This window comes from Amblyomma maculatum, chromosome 6, assembly GCF_055883805.1.
Source record: "Amblyomma maculatum isolate TAMU_Amacu chromosome 6, ASM5588380v1, whole genome shotgun sequence".
NCBI lineage: Eukaryota > Metazoa > Arthropoda > Arachnida > Ixodida > Ixodidae > Amblyomma > Amblyomma maculatum.
The window spans coordinates 177,985,055-177,999,762 of record NC_139349.1 but is presented as its reverse complement, the minus strand read 5'-3'; the positions used below and the strand labels follow the sequence as shown (position 1 = coordinate 177,999,762).

At 39.7% G+C, this 14,708-nt stretch overlaps 1 long non-coding RNA gene and 1 other non-coding gene across 2 annotated transcripts; both read left to right on the top strand.

Moving 5' to 3' along the window:
* Positions 1-668: 668 nt before the first annotated feature.
* On the top strand, positions 669-9,634 carry LOC146187480 (uncharacterized). Its single transcript, XR_014708242.1, has 5 exons — positions 669-1,185; positions 2,239-2,298; positions 2,518-2,596; positions 3,536-3,762; positions 8,875-9,634. It is a non-coding gene; the product is annotated as an uncharacterized LOC146187480 (long non-coding RNA).
* A 4,748-nt stretch (positions 9,635-14,382) lies between these two features.
* Positions 14,383-14,455, top strand: TRNAT-CGU (transfer RNA threonine (anticodon CGU)). The gene has a single exon. It is a non-coding gene; the product is annotated as a tRNA-Thr (tRNA).
* Positions 14,456-14,708: the final 253 nt, after the last annotated feature.

Below are 14,708 nucleotides of genomic sequence, written 5' to 3'. Positions count from 1 at the left end.
ACGTCACAAAGCGCCGTTCTTAATATGTATCACGAAAAAATAAAGTGGAATTGAGCGACGGTAACCACAGAAAATATTGAACGTTTGTATAGATATTTGTTCAGTTAGAAAAGTTGATTAGTTCAATTTTTTTTAAATGCATTGCAGTTAGCATGCACATATCATTCACATGACCTTTTGCATCAGCAAAATAGAATCAGTACTGGTTTAGATAGTGCATGAAAAATTGTACTGATTATAAAAAGAAAGAGTTATCTGCGTCTTCTAATCTTTGTCGGCACATCTACCAGGCAGCTTTGTTCAGCACCGTATTACCTGCACGCATAGCGAGACACTGCTGCGCACAATACCTAGACAACGGACTTCCTACTCGGGTTCCAATTCTGCTGCTTCATTTACTGTGCTGCCGATTATATATTTCAGCCAGTTGCCTCTTTTTCAAAACTACTGATTTTCTACAACAAAATTTGATGTGCACTTTGTTCGGCTTCGCTAATCCATCACCGGAAAAAGATAACCGTTTTAATGTCATCTGAACTGGCACGTGCACTTTTCAAACTCACTGCAAAGCAAGCAGCAGGTCGTTATTTCACATTGCCCCCAACTGGCAATTTCCTGGGTATTGCACTGATTTCTGCTGCTGTTATTATGCCTTTATGCCAAAATACGGCACTAGAAATAACACTAAAAAACAGAACACACTCAAGTTTCATTTTTTGTAACGAAACTGAAACAGAAACGAACTATGCTTTTACCATTTCACCACCAGGCGGCCGCCGGTAGTTACCCAGGCTACCTTCCTCTCGCCAACATGGCCGCTTGCACGCTGCTGATGTGACCACGTTTCGACGACCGTTAATCTGCAGCATCGATTGCGAACCGTCGTGAAATGTGCTGCGTTTCGCGTGCATAATTGTTGCAGAAGTGTGTACGCCTGTGAAGTGCCGTCGGTAGGTGATGTTTCGGGCAAACGGGCATTTGTCGTGCCGGTTAGTTTTCAGTGTTCGTGCTCTTTGTTTTGCTCAAGCGTATTTGTTGGTTCACCGTGTCAAGTTTTAGAGGTTCGAAGGAAGAAGGCGTGGAAATGTTTTTCTGCGTGACCAACTGAACCCACACTTGTTGGTTCGGCATCGGTGGTGCGAAGGCGAACAGCTTTGAGCACGGCTCATGCATTCGTCCGTAAAGGTAAGCATATTCAATCACATTCCGAGGCGGGCAGAGCGGGAACCGTAACAATGGCCTACCGCATTGCTGCACTGTTTGTCGTTTGTTTTGGAACGTGACAGAACGGGCGGGAACGGAACGCGCTTGATTTCAGCTGACTGCAAAAATGTTATCGCTCATGAAGTTGGATGTCGCGGCGGTTATGTTCGCAGATTTGCCGCAAGAAAATAGGACTCCTTCCTTACAAAAAAAAAAAAAATAAAATAAAATATAAGCGTACTGGGCTTCCTTGCTTTACGCGCAGGAGGTTCACGAAACGAAATTTTCTTGGAAGTTGGGTGATGAGCACTGATTTGTCAAAGTCTCTCGGCCTCGAAACTGGTTTCTATTCGTGCTAGTTCACGTTATGGGGCAAAGTAAAGGAAACACAGTATGTTTGTACATAAAATGTTTAGCTGACTTTCGAGATAACGCTAGCACTTTGCGGACGTAGGAACTCAAACCACTTTCCCATCCGTTATCGCGGCTTTTACTCTCCGTTGATCATCCCTAGGTAGCATGTTAGATAGAGGTGAAATGGAGAAGCACATGGGGGCTATGGTGCCTTGTGAGTGCGCGTAGCGAATTTACTGAGGTCTAAAAATATTCTTTAGCCATCCTGTATGATCATATCCCATTTGCCTCTGCGGGACGTTAAACCGCATAATTTACAAAGCACCATTTTGAGTGGCTACTATGCCCAACCAATGTTATTTTTCCCCATCAGGATTTACATATTTAATTTCTGTGAGTGGGGGGGGGGGGGGGGGGGGGGGGGGAGGCAGGGACCTCTGTCAGGCTTTCACATAGCCTTTAGTCCCTGCCTCCTCTCGCTTGTACGAGGAATCAATAAACCAATTCCAAAATCGCATCATAAGCTGTTCTTATCGTGAGGGTCTTGTATCCGCTTGCCTGGAGTGTAAAGTCTTGCTTTTGGGTTGTGATGCTTTTCTTATGGTTTTTACATTTGTTTCCTACAGTCCTTTATATTTTGTGTTGTCGGTAGTAGGCATTACAATGAATGGATATTTGCAGGTTATGCTTCTGCATTCAAGTAGAAGCTAACAGCCTGGATTCTAGGGCAGAAAGCGTGCAGTAAGTTGCTGTTACAGTGTTGCTATGTTTTTTGTTCTGACCAAATGTTCACTTTCTTTGCTCTTTTCCTTAAATCTACTATTTGGAGCAGTTCTATTTGCCTGTTACAAGAGCCATAATGTAGGCCAGCTAGTTTCTTTGTTTCCAGTTTCTGCGTTTGGTTTTGAATCAGCATTTTCTTTTCGTTTTGTTTTCGTACTGTGCTTGCTTTGGGCACAGGCCGATCGATCGCAGTCATGGCTTCAAATCGGCCTCTTCCTGGAGCTGTTCTTGCACGACACAAGCTATGGATTTCGTAGTAAGTAAAACATCGCTTTATGAGTCTTGCGAGCAAATTGAGATTAAGATTGACAAACCGCTCTAGAAGCAGAAAAAATGGAATGCATATTCTCTAGATTTTTTTTTTCATTTTTGTTTAGTCCGTAAATTTTGAAAACTTAATCTCCTCGGTTTTATGGCTCGCATTCTCTTTTCTTTCTTTCGTGTGATAGTATGCCTTGTAATAAAGAACGATTTTTTATAAAAATCAGTACGCACCGTATTCTTAAAGGAAGTATACCAAGCCCCATTGATAAGTGGCCTTTGCTAGATTTTCTTTAGATCCCATTCCTACTGTTCGATATTCACATCTCCATTTTTTTTTTGTACCGAAAGTAAGGTTTCATATTCACAATTGAATTTTATGCTGTCATTATTGTTTTCTGAACTTAATGGATGACATCTCATCAATTGGTTTCCTTCCACAGTTTCTGCCAAGATATTTAAAAACAACTTTCTTAAACACCAAATAATAGGCTTGAACAGGCTTTTTTTTTTTTTTTTTCATTCCTTCTGTGGTCCAGTATACAAAGATCTGCATGTGTTAGAACTCTGGCAATGCCTGTGTTGTACTGGCACTCATGTAGCTTCAAAGCGCCTGCTAAAAGTTAGCAGAATTTGTGGCAAATACTATTTGATTTTTTTTTCTGGGAATCAAAAAGCTATTGCTTGTAATATTTCAGCAAAGGGAGGAATATTCTGCAAAATGGGGCATCAACATTTGCATAATGTGCTCCGGTTTCTCTCTGCACGCTGTGGAGTATATTTTTGTGAGTGGTTATATAACTGAATATGTAACTTACTTTTACATGTTTCAGAATACTTTTTTGCCAAATCTGATTGCAATTTAAGGCATGCCAATGCCATTATTACTGCTGATCAGTCTTTTGTAATACAGGCTTGTCTACTTTACCTGCAGCTACTTTGGAGCCCTCTTCTATGTCACCACTCATCACTGACAAGGACAAGGTGGCTCAAGCTGCTGTGCATTCTGTGGATCCAGCTTCAGACCATTTCTTGCCTGTCGACTGCCCTGCTGCACACCCTCTGAGCTCTGACATATTTATGCAAGCCATCACCCGCCTGCAACTGCTTGGGATGTGCAACTAGAGAGAATGGAGTCATGCAGTCACGTTTTCAACTCAGGTTAGTTACGAGACTGGTAAACATTTCTTAATTTTGATATATCACCTTCTTTACCATTGACATTTGTTGCTGATTAGCGTAATTCATACACCTACATAGCATATCAGGAGACGTGGAACTAAACCATAGACCACACATAGCAGCCTGCCTGCATTCCGTGCAATTTATCTGAAAAGTTTTATTGTAGTTGGAACTTACAGAATACAAAATCTTCACTTAACTCACTCTTATTTCCTGCTCTATTGAAGATACATTTGGCTGTTGGCCATTTTGTGCTGGCGCACTAAAAAAGGCTGGGCAAATTGAATACCTGTGGAAAACAGGTGGAAAATGCCATTTTTGCCCTTACAGAAAGTTGCAACTTTGGAGACCTGCTGCTAGCGTACAGAAATTTTGTCATCCATCCCTTTTTACCCACTGAATCTATGCAGCCTTTACCTCTATGAGAATGATTAAAAACCTGCTTTTCTGTTGCACTTAACTCAGTAAAAGATCGCAAAAATTACTTCAGAAACAGCGCGCTACAAAAAAGTCCATTTTCAAACTTAAATACGGGCATGATGTGCTATGTCGTTAGCGTTAAAATCGTTTTCTGTTTATTATTCAGGTTCTTTGCTTATTTCCTTAATTTCACGCAAAATTGGGAGCACCTTGAAAAAAAAAATACCATATAGAAACAAGTTAAACAGTCCTGGCGTTCTCCCATGAAATTTTAAGCAATAGCGAATTTAATCCACTTCAAGCAATCATCAACACTACCAACAAGCAGAAAGTGACTTTATAAGCATTGAGAAGGCTTTGATATTGCATAAGATAAAATGTAACTAAATTCAGCAAATAATAAATTGAACTTTTGACTCCTACTTCTTAAGAACAAGCCATAAGCACATCTACAGAGAGAATATGCATTCAGTTTTATATTTATTTTTATATCTTTAGCTTACATAGCAGAACACATTTTTGTACTTGATATTTTTAAAGTACTTAGGATTGTTTTTATGTCAGTTAAAAAAAATAAGATGCTGTAGTTTTTTAAATTCAAGTCACAGTTGTCTGTTTTTTGGTAATTTCAAATATTTGCCGAATGCAAGATGATATGGAGAAAGAACAAACAAGTCTAGAACTTCCAATTTTTTGAGAAATAGAGAACTAGGTCAGGGTAATGTGCAGAAAGAGTTTTAGTGGCAACACTTTATTTAGTTGTGCCAGAGTGTAGGGCTGAATATTAACAAGCTTCAAAACCAGTGCTCAATTTTGAACTTTTATAATTTTAAACAATAGAATGCAACCCCTTTTCAAGCCGTAATATATATTAAGTATTGAGGATTCTTGAGAGGGATTTTCATGAAAATAGATGATGATATTTAAAAATAATTGAAATCAAATTTGTGCATTTTTGCAGTTTTCAAATCTTGGGCAAATTTTATTTGTTGTGGAGAACACACAGAGCAGTCTAGAGCTCTCTGTTTTGCCTGAAAATAAGGAAATTATCTTATTCATGAACGGAAAAGGCTTCATAAAGAAATATGATGCATCATGCCCCTATTTAAGGTTGAAAATGGAGCAAAGTTCCGGATGTTTCACTACAACGGCAACAACAAAACATGTTTTTAATAACTCCCATAAAAGTAAAATTTTCATTTAATGGATAAAAAGAATAGCTGACAAACTTTTAGTATGCTAGCAGCAGGTCTCCAAACTTTCAACATTTTTAAATAGCAAAACTGCGTTTTTCACCTGTAGTGATATACAATTTTTTCCCAAGGAAACTACACCACACCTTGCAAAGCTAAATAAAGCCCATATTTGTGCCGAGACAATTGCCCAGCACATATAACAGTTTCACTGAAAACAAAAAATGGTCATAGGACCTCCATTACAGTTCTTATCTGAATACGCCGCTAAGGTTTTGTAGATTGCTTTTTTCAGTGACAGCTATTTCATATTTCAGTAAATCATGAAGCTGCTTAACCGGCTTCACTGTTGTGGTGTATTAGGTGTTATGGCACATAGGCTGCCAAGGCTTATTATTATGCATTATGCATATTTCTGTAACTGGAACCACAATTTTTATTTCAGTTTATAAGGTTACCTTGCCCACTTTTCGGAATGTTACTACAACCATTTTTTTACCCATGCCTGGCAAACAGTACAGAAATAAGATAAATAAATCATCTTAATTCTTCTGCTGAAAACAGTACATAGAAGAGAAATCCCTCACTTAAAGGTATTTTATAACCATTTTTTTGGCAGTTTGGGAATTCTACTGCCACCTATGAGCATCATTGCAGCTCTCACATGGAGTTCTCATGTTGTCACTGATGAAAAGAATACATTATATTAGACCACTCTCTCAATAAATGCGGCCCTTCTAAGTTCAGTCGGCAGCTTATATTTCACTTGGAGCATGAGCACATGCTAATTTTGCCTTTCATTTCCTTTTATTTGTATTTTTCAAGTGTATTAAAGATGTATATGGATTTTCTTTCTTAGTGCCTGCAGTATCTAAACTCTAAGTCTACTGCCACTCTTCAAAGTTACCTCTCTTTTTCTTTTTTATTACTACTCAACTAGAGGACCTTAAAAGAAGATAAAATAATGATTCTCCTTTGTATTTGCTGTATCTGTACACATTGTTTCCAGAAATACTAAGAAAGGGTTGAGGGTGAGCCTCAGTCCAGTAGTAGCCAGCATTTAAAAAAAAGTACTTGTCCTCATCTTGGCAGTGTGGTCATTGGTTGTGGAGCTTGCATATGCTTTTGTTTCACAAAAAGAAAGCAGAGGACGGAAGGTGAATAGAGCTAAGGGTTAAGAGAATGTTGTTGTTTAAATAGCTTCCTCTGAGCTGGGCTACAGCAGCAGCAGCAGAGTACTTTTGGAAAACATTCTGGAGGTGGCAAATTATATACCAGCGTTAGATGTTCAGGAGTGTAGTGATAAAAAAAGAATTATATGTCGCATGTGACTAGTGAAAAATTATCAAACGTTATCAAGAAGCAAAAATATAAAAAGACAGAACGTTGGGTAAACACGTGGAGTCATGCATTAGAAAAAGTATTCATTACCTACTGGCTAGAATGCTCCTGCTATAATCAAAAATTAGAGACAGGGCAATGACTGAGCATAACATTAAATAGTCATCAGGCAGGCACAAGCAAAACATTCCTGATTGCAGTCTTCAGCCTGTAAGTGAGATTAGTCATAATTTTGATTAAATTAGGGTATTTATCTCAAGTCAGCTTTAATTCTACAAAAAGCAACTATAGGGAGCCATTTCTAGTCCATGAATTTAGAGCAGTGCAAAATAAATATCTCAAAAGGAACATTTTAATCCCTTAAATGCAATCCCCCCGCACTATAAGTAGTTTGCAAGGCAGTCACATGCACCATGAATGGGGCAATTTATTTATAGCAAGTGTACCTCCACTAGCATAGGCTCAACGTGTTTAGTAAACATTTCCTTTTTATCACTGGTGACATTGGTTACCCCTTGAATCTTTTTCGTCAGGTAATGCCTTTCTTTGGCAGGTATAGTTTACTCAAATTTATTTTTTCAGTTCCCCTTTCTCCACAGCATTTCATTTATGTTTTGCATGGCATTCTTAGCCTATGCTAGTACTTAACCAATTCTAAATAGCTCTTAACAACTATTTAACTGCATCTGTATTGCCTGTTCCTTTAAAAAAACATGCGCCAGCATTGAGCCTGCTTTAGATGCTGACTTATCTACCCCATACTGTAGTTTTCCCTGCTACTGCCATCTTTTTATTTTGTTTTTCTGGGGCTAGACCACCCAGACCAAAATCATAGAAGTTAATACCCAGGCAAACATAATTTCGCTGTCTTGCTGTGCCCCTCTTTCCCTCCCCTTCCTCCCTTTCTCAGTTTTCTTCTTGGGAAGTAAAAGGTTCTTCCCTGCCAGTGATGCTCATGGTGTCCAGATAGACAAGTGCCTTTTCAAACTTTTGACTTTGCTTGTAAACTGAAGCTTTTCTGCTACCCTTCAATTCTCTTTCATGCTATGTAGCTACCTTGCTCTTATTCTACCCTGGATCATCTTACAACAAGTAGTATGTATATGTGCAGGTAATGGCCACAGTTCTAGGGGCCTCTACCACCCAAAAGAGAGTCTATAATCTGCAAGACTAACAGTAGTCCTGTTAATCTACATGCAAAGTAAAATCATAAATAAAAGGTGATCTAAAGGCCTAAAAACATATTATTGGATAGCTGCTGAATGTCATTTTGATTCCGCAGCTTACTGTCTTCAGGATTTGTTATAAGCTTTACCATATAGCATGTCAAATTGTATTGTGCAGAAGAAAATAATTCCTTTAGAGCTATGGTGGTAAAGAGCAACAGAAGCATCAAAGAGCCCTAGAACTGTAAGCAAGAGCGGGTGGCACACTGTATCTGCAGGTAGAACGGTTTCCCAATCATACAACATGAAAAAAAAAAAACTGAAATGCTGCTTTCAACTAAAGGCTAAGTTTTAAAATGTGCAGTCTTCACCCACATACTTATTGTCAGCATTCCACCTGCACTAATGCAACTTTTTTTCTGTTTCATAATGCATTTTTGACATCTCTAAACATCTCTAACAGTTGGCAAGGAAATTGTGTCATGTTTCTTTTCATCAGTGTTTAATTTAAATTACAAACATATTGACGTGATTAAGTTTGGAATGATTACAAAAATACGAAAGCTGCCAGTTTAGACATTGTAGGTTTGCTGGCTTTTGCCCAAAAATTTACATTTGGCTTAAGCAACTTTTGTGTGCATAAATATCAAAGAAACCATTTGTATTGTTCTTTGTATTATAGTGAGATAATTTGTAGCATTTAAGTAGCTATCAAAAAAAGTGGGTTTCAAGGAATACTTTAACAAATCTTGAAGATGGGTTAGATGGTGCGTTGCAACTTGACGAAAGGTAAAAGCGCACTGGAAGACACACACCCGAGCGAAGACAACACAGGACACGCGGACACCCAGGACAGTGTGTGTTCTGTGTCGTCTTCACTCGAATGTGTCTTCCGGGTCACTTTCACCTTTCGTTGAAGGAATACCTCTTCAGCAATCGACACCCAATGCAATATTTTATTGCCACTGCAGGACTCGTGTTCCAGCTACTCCTGTCAGCATATACTCTGGGGAAAATATTGAAGATGTCGACCTGCTCTGCATCAAGGTGGACCGTGAAAAGCTGTTCTCTGCGACAAGGGGGCTGGAGTGACTGGCAGCTGTTTTGTCCGCCAACATCCAGTATGACCGCAAGCTATTTTACACATGTTCTAGAGCGCCTCTTCTTTATTATGCATTTATTTTACCTAGAGTGGTGGCTACGAAGTTCTTGAACAGTCACCTAAAGTATCTCAATTTTCATGTGCAGGGAGTTGCATGTTCTGCTGTCTTGTCATAAATATACTTGCCTTTTTTTGTATATCTACACATTTCTTAGCCATTCCTGTAGGAGAGGGTGCCATTCACTAAATGACTAATGCAATATTTTTACTCTGTCATGTCATAACATTGTGATATGCACTGTAATAAATTGTAGACATTCCTCCAGCCTAAGTAATTTTGAGTTGTCCAACCCTATAAACCAGCCAGATAACTTGCTGATAGTGTGAATAAACTTTGCTACCAAAACTGTAGGTGTCACTTGTATATGATTGTAAAGCTGCCTCTGAGTAACTTTGCTGCACACACTTTTTCCCATTACTGTTTCAGGAATCGCCATGCCCTATTTTTGGTATGTTTTTGCTCAGCATGGTTGTCTGAACAGTTGCCAAGCATCTCCATGACATGCACAGATAGACCTTCAAATTGAGCTGTATACACGTCATTGTGCCTTATTGAAATTATATACCTAAACATGGAAAGTATTTGTTAGATGCTTATAGGATGCTCTTCATAGACTTGCCCTGAAGCAGAAGCCTGGGATTGTGTGGCAAGAAATGCATACACAAATATTGAATTCTGTGGCCACATATTTTTAGTTGCATTGTTTTTGCCCTCAACTTATTGATAGAAACACAGGAACTCCTCGTCAATGCTGATTAGCAACCGAGCAGACTTCTCTGCAATGCTTTAACCAGTGCAGGGAAAAGTGAAAATGACACTTCGGACAGATCACGGGTGCATGAAAACTGATATTCAAAGCTTTAATGCATCCCTGACCTGTCCGAAATGTCATTTTCACTTTCTCCTGCACTGGATAAAGCATTGCAGAGATGTGTGTTCGGTTGCCAGTCAGCATAGACGAGCAGTTTTTGTGTTTTTACCAATAAGTTTAAAGCGAAAACAATGCAAACTAAGAATATGGGCCAACAGAATTCTATATTTGTGTACACATTTCCCGCCACGCATCAACCCAGGTTTCTACTTCAGATTGAATCTATGTGGAGCACCCTTTTAGCACCCTATTTGGTTAGGGTGCGAAGGAAAAACTGCACCCTTAGACAAGGGTGCAACCATCGCACCCTATAAAATTTTAAGCTGGGCACCCTTCTTTAAGGGTGCGGTATCTGCACCCTATTCTTTGCACCCTATTGGTTGCACCCTTTAGGCAAGAAAGGGTGAGCGTCTGGGGACAAGCCAGTTTCCACCCTTAAGGGTGAGAAATTGTTTAGTGTGTAAGAAAAAAAAAGAAAACGAAGGACTTAAAGAGATTGCAAAAAAAACAGAGATAAAGGCAAAGGAAAACAATAGACACTAATTACTATATTCACAACTATGTGCAAGGAATGCCACCCTAACATTGTGTTAACATTAGTGTTCCACGAGGATGGGTGATAGCGATAAGTCACTGGGTCTGTCACACGAGAGGACACGCATACATGCAGCTCATCTGGAGCTTCGCTCAAAGTGGATGCGCCATATGCACGCAGTGGGTGTTCCTTGACTGCGGCGTTAGAGGCAGCTATATATAAGGCCTTCAAACTGGCTACTGACGTATGTTACCCGCTTCCCAATGGCAGCCCTCACTCAAAGAGAGCTATATGTGTGTTGTGCTTTTCTTCTTTTTTGCTTCATGTCTTCGCGCTGCACCACCCACTATGCTAGTGTTCCCACCAGACATGGCACGCGCGTCTGTCATCAACTTGCGTCTGGGTTTTATGCGGCCCGCTAACAGCGGATGTGCCACGGACTATAATCTAGTGATGCCGGCTCAGTTGCGGCACAGTTGATATTGGAGGACTTCTATGCTGCGGGGCTTTTACAAAGGCGCGTTACGATGCGCGAAACGTCTACAGGAAGATTAGCATCATACCCCTACTCTCTCTCTCTCTCTCTCTCTCTCTCTCTCTCTCTATATATATATATATATATATATATATATATTGTAGTGTGGTAATCTTCGTCGTTATTGCCACTGACATGCATCGCGCGCTCTCGAGGACGAAGAAGTTGGTAGTTGTCTTCGTGATTCGGTACGCCTGACGCTCCGCTGCGAATTGATCCTGAGCAGCTGAATCCCTCTGCGTGGACTGAAGAATAAATACACCCCTATAATATATATATATATATATATATATATATATAGGGAGGGGGTTGAAGCTCGAATGGGTCCGGTAGGGCATAAACTTAAAGTAGGTGACACACGGTGGAAAAAACAACACTTTAATCCGACGTTTCGGCCGAGGTCCGGCCTTTGTCAAAGAAACTGTCGGTTCCCATTTTTCATATACATTCACAATCGAAGAACACGTGACCAGCCAATATGAACAAATAAACATCAAAATATCAAAACAAGATTTCACACGCGTGATGTAATGGCGGTGCAAGGTATATAGACAGAATGACACGTGTTGCGCTTAGGTCATGCATCTTATTATGTTGCACAAAGAAAGGAAGATATATCACTTAAAAGACTCTTGTCACTGTCTATCAGCGCACAAAACAAAATATCCCGAGGTTAGAATGGGTGGAGTACATGTCACATTTAATCCTGCAATATTCAGGAGGGGGGGGGGGGGATTGATCAACTGAAATATCATTCTCATTGGTAGGCGACAGTAGCAGATAACACGTCAGTAGAATTTAACAGTGAAATATAACTGTGATTTAGCGCGGTACACACACACACACACAAAAAAAAAAGTAAACAGTCACTCAAATCGCGGCATGGTTACAAAACTCAATTTTCTGCTCAGTGCTATGGGGACAAAGAGAAGCAGTTAAAGAAGTTAATTGTTCGTAACCGTGTACACGTATTGGTCCCAACTACGCCAACATATTCATGGGCTTATTAGAAGACCGGTTTCTCGACGACCACCCGCTAAAACCTCTTTACTACAAGAGATTCATAGACGACATTTTTTTTATTTGGCAACATGGTGAAGCAGAACTTCTGTCATTCATCTCTAGTTTTAATAATGTGCATGAGGCCATACACTTTTCTTATTTTTATTCTCGAACCACTCTTGCTTTTCTAGACGTTACAGTGTCAATAAAGAATGGCAAACTAATCACTGATCTATACCGGAAACCCAGTGACAGACCTCAGAACCTGCACTATCGACAGCAACCATCTTAAATACTGGAAGACTAGCATCCCATATAGCCAAGCCGTCCGCTTTAAACGGATATGTTCAGACGATCGCGACTTTGAATTTCACTGTGCCAACCTTCGTAACACCCTAATGGAACGCAAATATCCAGAGCGCCTAATAAATGATGCAGTGGAACGAGCAAGCTTTCTTGATCGCAAAGCTCTCCTCAAAGCGGAAAAGGAACCATCCGGCCAATCACCAATCAATCTCGTGCTAACGCATTCAGCTTCGGTTCCCAACGTTGCAGGCATATTAAAGGAACATCATAGTATTCTCATGCAAAGTGATCGTCTAAAAGAAATTTATCAGCAAGCCCCCGTGTTGTCTATCGCCGTAACAAGAACCTCAGTGATATTTAACTTCGTCTAAAGATAGCCCCACTGCACCAACCGGCTGCCATCCTTGCAAAAAGTCACGGTGCAAAGTTTGTGCACAAATGACTACATCGGTGCAAGCTTTCAGCACTGCACCGAACTTTAATGTAAATATTCGAGGCAACTTCTCATCAGATACGGACAACGTGATTTATATGCTTGAATGTTCTATCTGCAAAATTCAGTTCATTGGCCAAACCGAAACACCCTTCAGATACCGATTTAATAATCATAAAGCTCATTGTAATACACTGCCTAACCATCCTATCTCTAAGCATGTAAACATTACCATGCACCCCTTTGAAAAAATGCAAGTAACTTTACTGGAATCAGGTTTCATAACCCACCATGAACGCGAAGTTCGCGAATCATTTCTAATACGCAAGTTTAACACGGTTTCTTGTGGTCTGAATGAAAACATTGGCAAGCTAACTTGTCTCTCGTCGTAGCATTTTAACTAAATGGTAGCACCTTTGGCAGCTTCTTAAAATATATTATGTTTTTCGACATTGGCTCCATTTTGCACTGTTTGCCTCTTCGCTTGCGCTGTTACGGTCACAGCCCGAAACCCTTCACACGATGTCATGCTTTACTTGCACTGATCTTTTTCCTGTTTGCCAGTTTCTCACGATCATATTGCTTCCCTCCGTAACATGCACTGATCATTACAACTTATCCAATAACCTTGCACACGATTCCTTGTGTAATCAACACTGTTACGAACAATTAACTTCTTTAACTGCTTCTCTTTGTCCCCATAGCATTGACCACAAAATTGAGTTTTGTCACCATGCCGCGATTTGAGTGACTGTTTACTTTTTATTTGTGTGTGTGTGTGTGTGTGTGTGTGTATACCGCGCTAAATCACAGTTATATATCACCGTTAAATTCTACTGACGTGTTATCTGCTACTGTAGCCTACCAATGAGAATGATATTTCAGTAGATGAATCCCCCCCCTCCCCCTCCTGAACATTGCAGGATTAAGTGCGACATGTACTCCATCCATTCTAACCTCGTGATATTTTTTTTTGTGCGCTGATAGTGACAACAATCTTTTAAGTGATATATCTTCCTTTCTTTGTGCAACATATTAAGATGCATGACCTAAACGCAACAAGTATCATTCTGTCTATATACCTTGCACCACCATTACATCACGCGTGTGAAATCTTGTTTTGATATTTTGATGTTAATTTTCTCATAGTGGCTGGTCACGTGTTCTTCGATTGTGCATGTGTATAAGAAATGGGAACCGACAGCTTCTTTCCACATTCCTTGACAAAGGCCGGACCCCGGCCGAAACGTCGGATTAAAGTGTTGTTTTTGCCACCGTGTGTCACCTACTTTAAGTTTATATATATATATATATATATATATATATATATATATATATATATATATATATATATATATATATATATATGAAGGAAAGAAGCCAACAGTCGGCGAGGCCAAGGAAAGCGTTGGGGATGGTATGTTTATGTCATTTTTTTTTTTTAATGTTTACTTCGATAACCACAGAAATTAGTAATGTAATCTGTTTAGGGGAAAGATAATTAGACACAAAGTAGACAGGTAACAAAGGACGTCCCACGTCCGCCGCTATGGCTGAGGGCGGCGCTGGTGAACACTCTCAAGGTTCGTATACAGACAACATAAATACCCAAGAAAGTAGCAGGGGGGACAGCAGCCGATGTAGCTCAGTTGGTAGAGCACCGGACGCGTTATTCGGAGGTCGTGGGTTCGTATCCCACCATCGGCACGTTGTTTTTTCTTCTACTTTGTGTCTAATTATCTTTCCCCTAAACAGATTACATTACTAATTTCTGTGGTTATCGAAGTAAACATTAAAAAAAAAAAATGACATAAACATACCATCCCCAACGCTTTCCTTGGCCTCGCCGACTGTTGGCTTCTTTCCTTCATGTATTATAACGAGCACCCTCATTTCCCTTATATATATATATATATATATATATATATATATATATATATATATATATATATATATATAG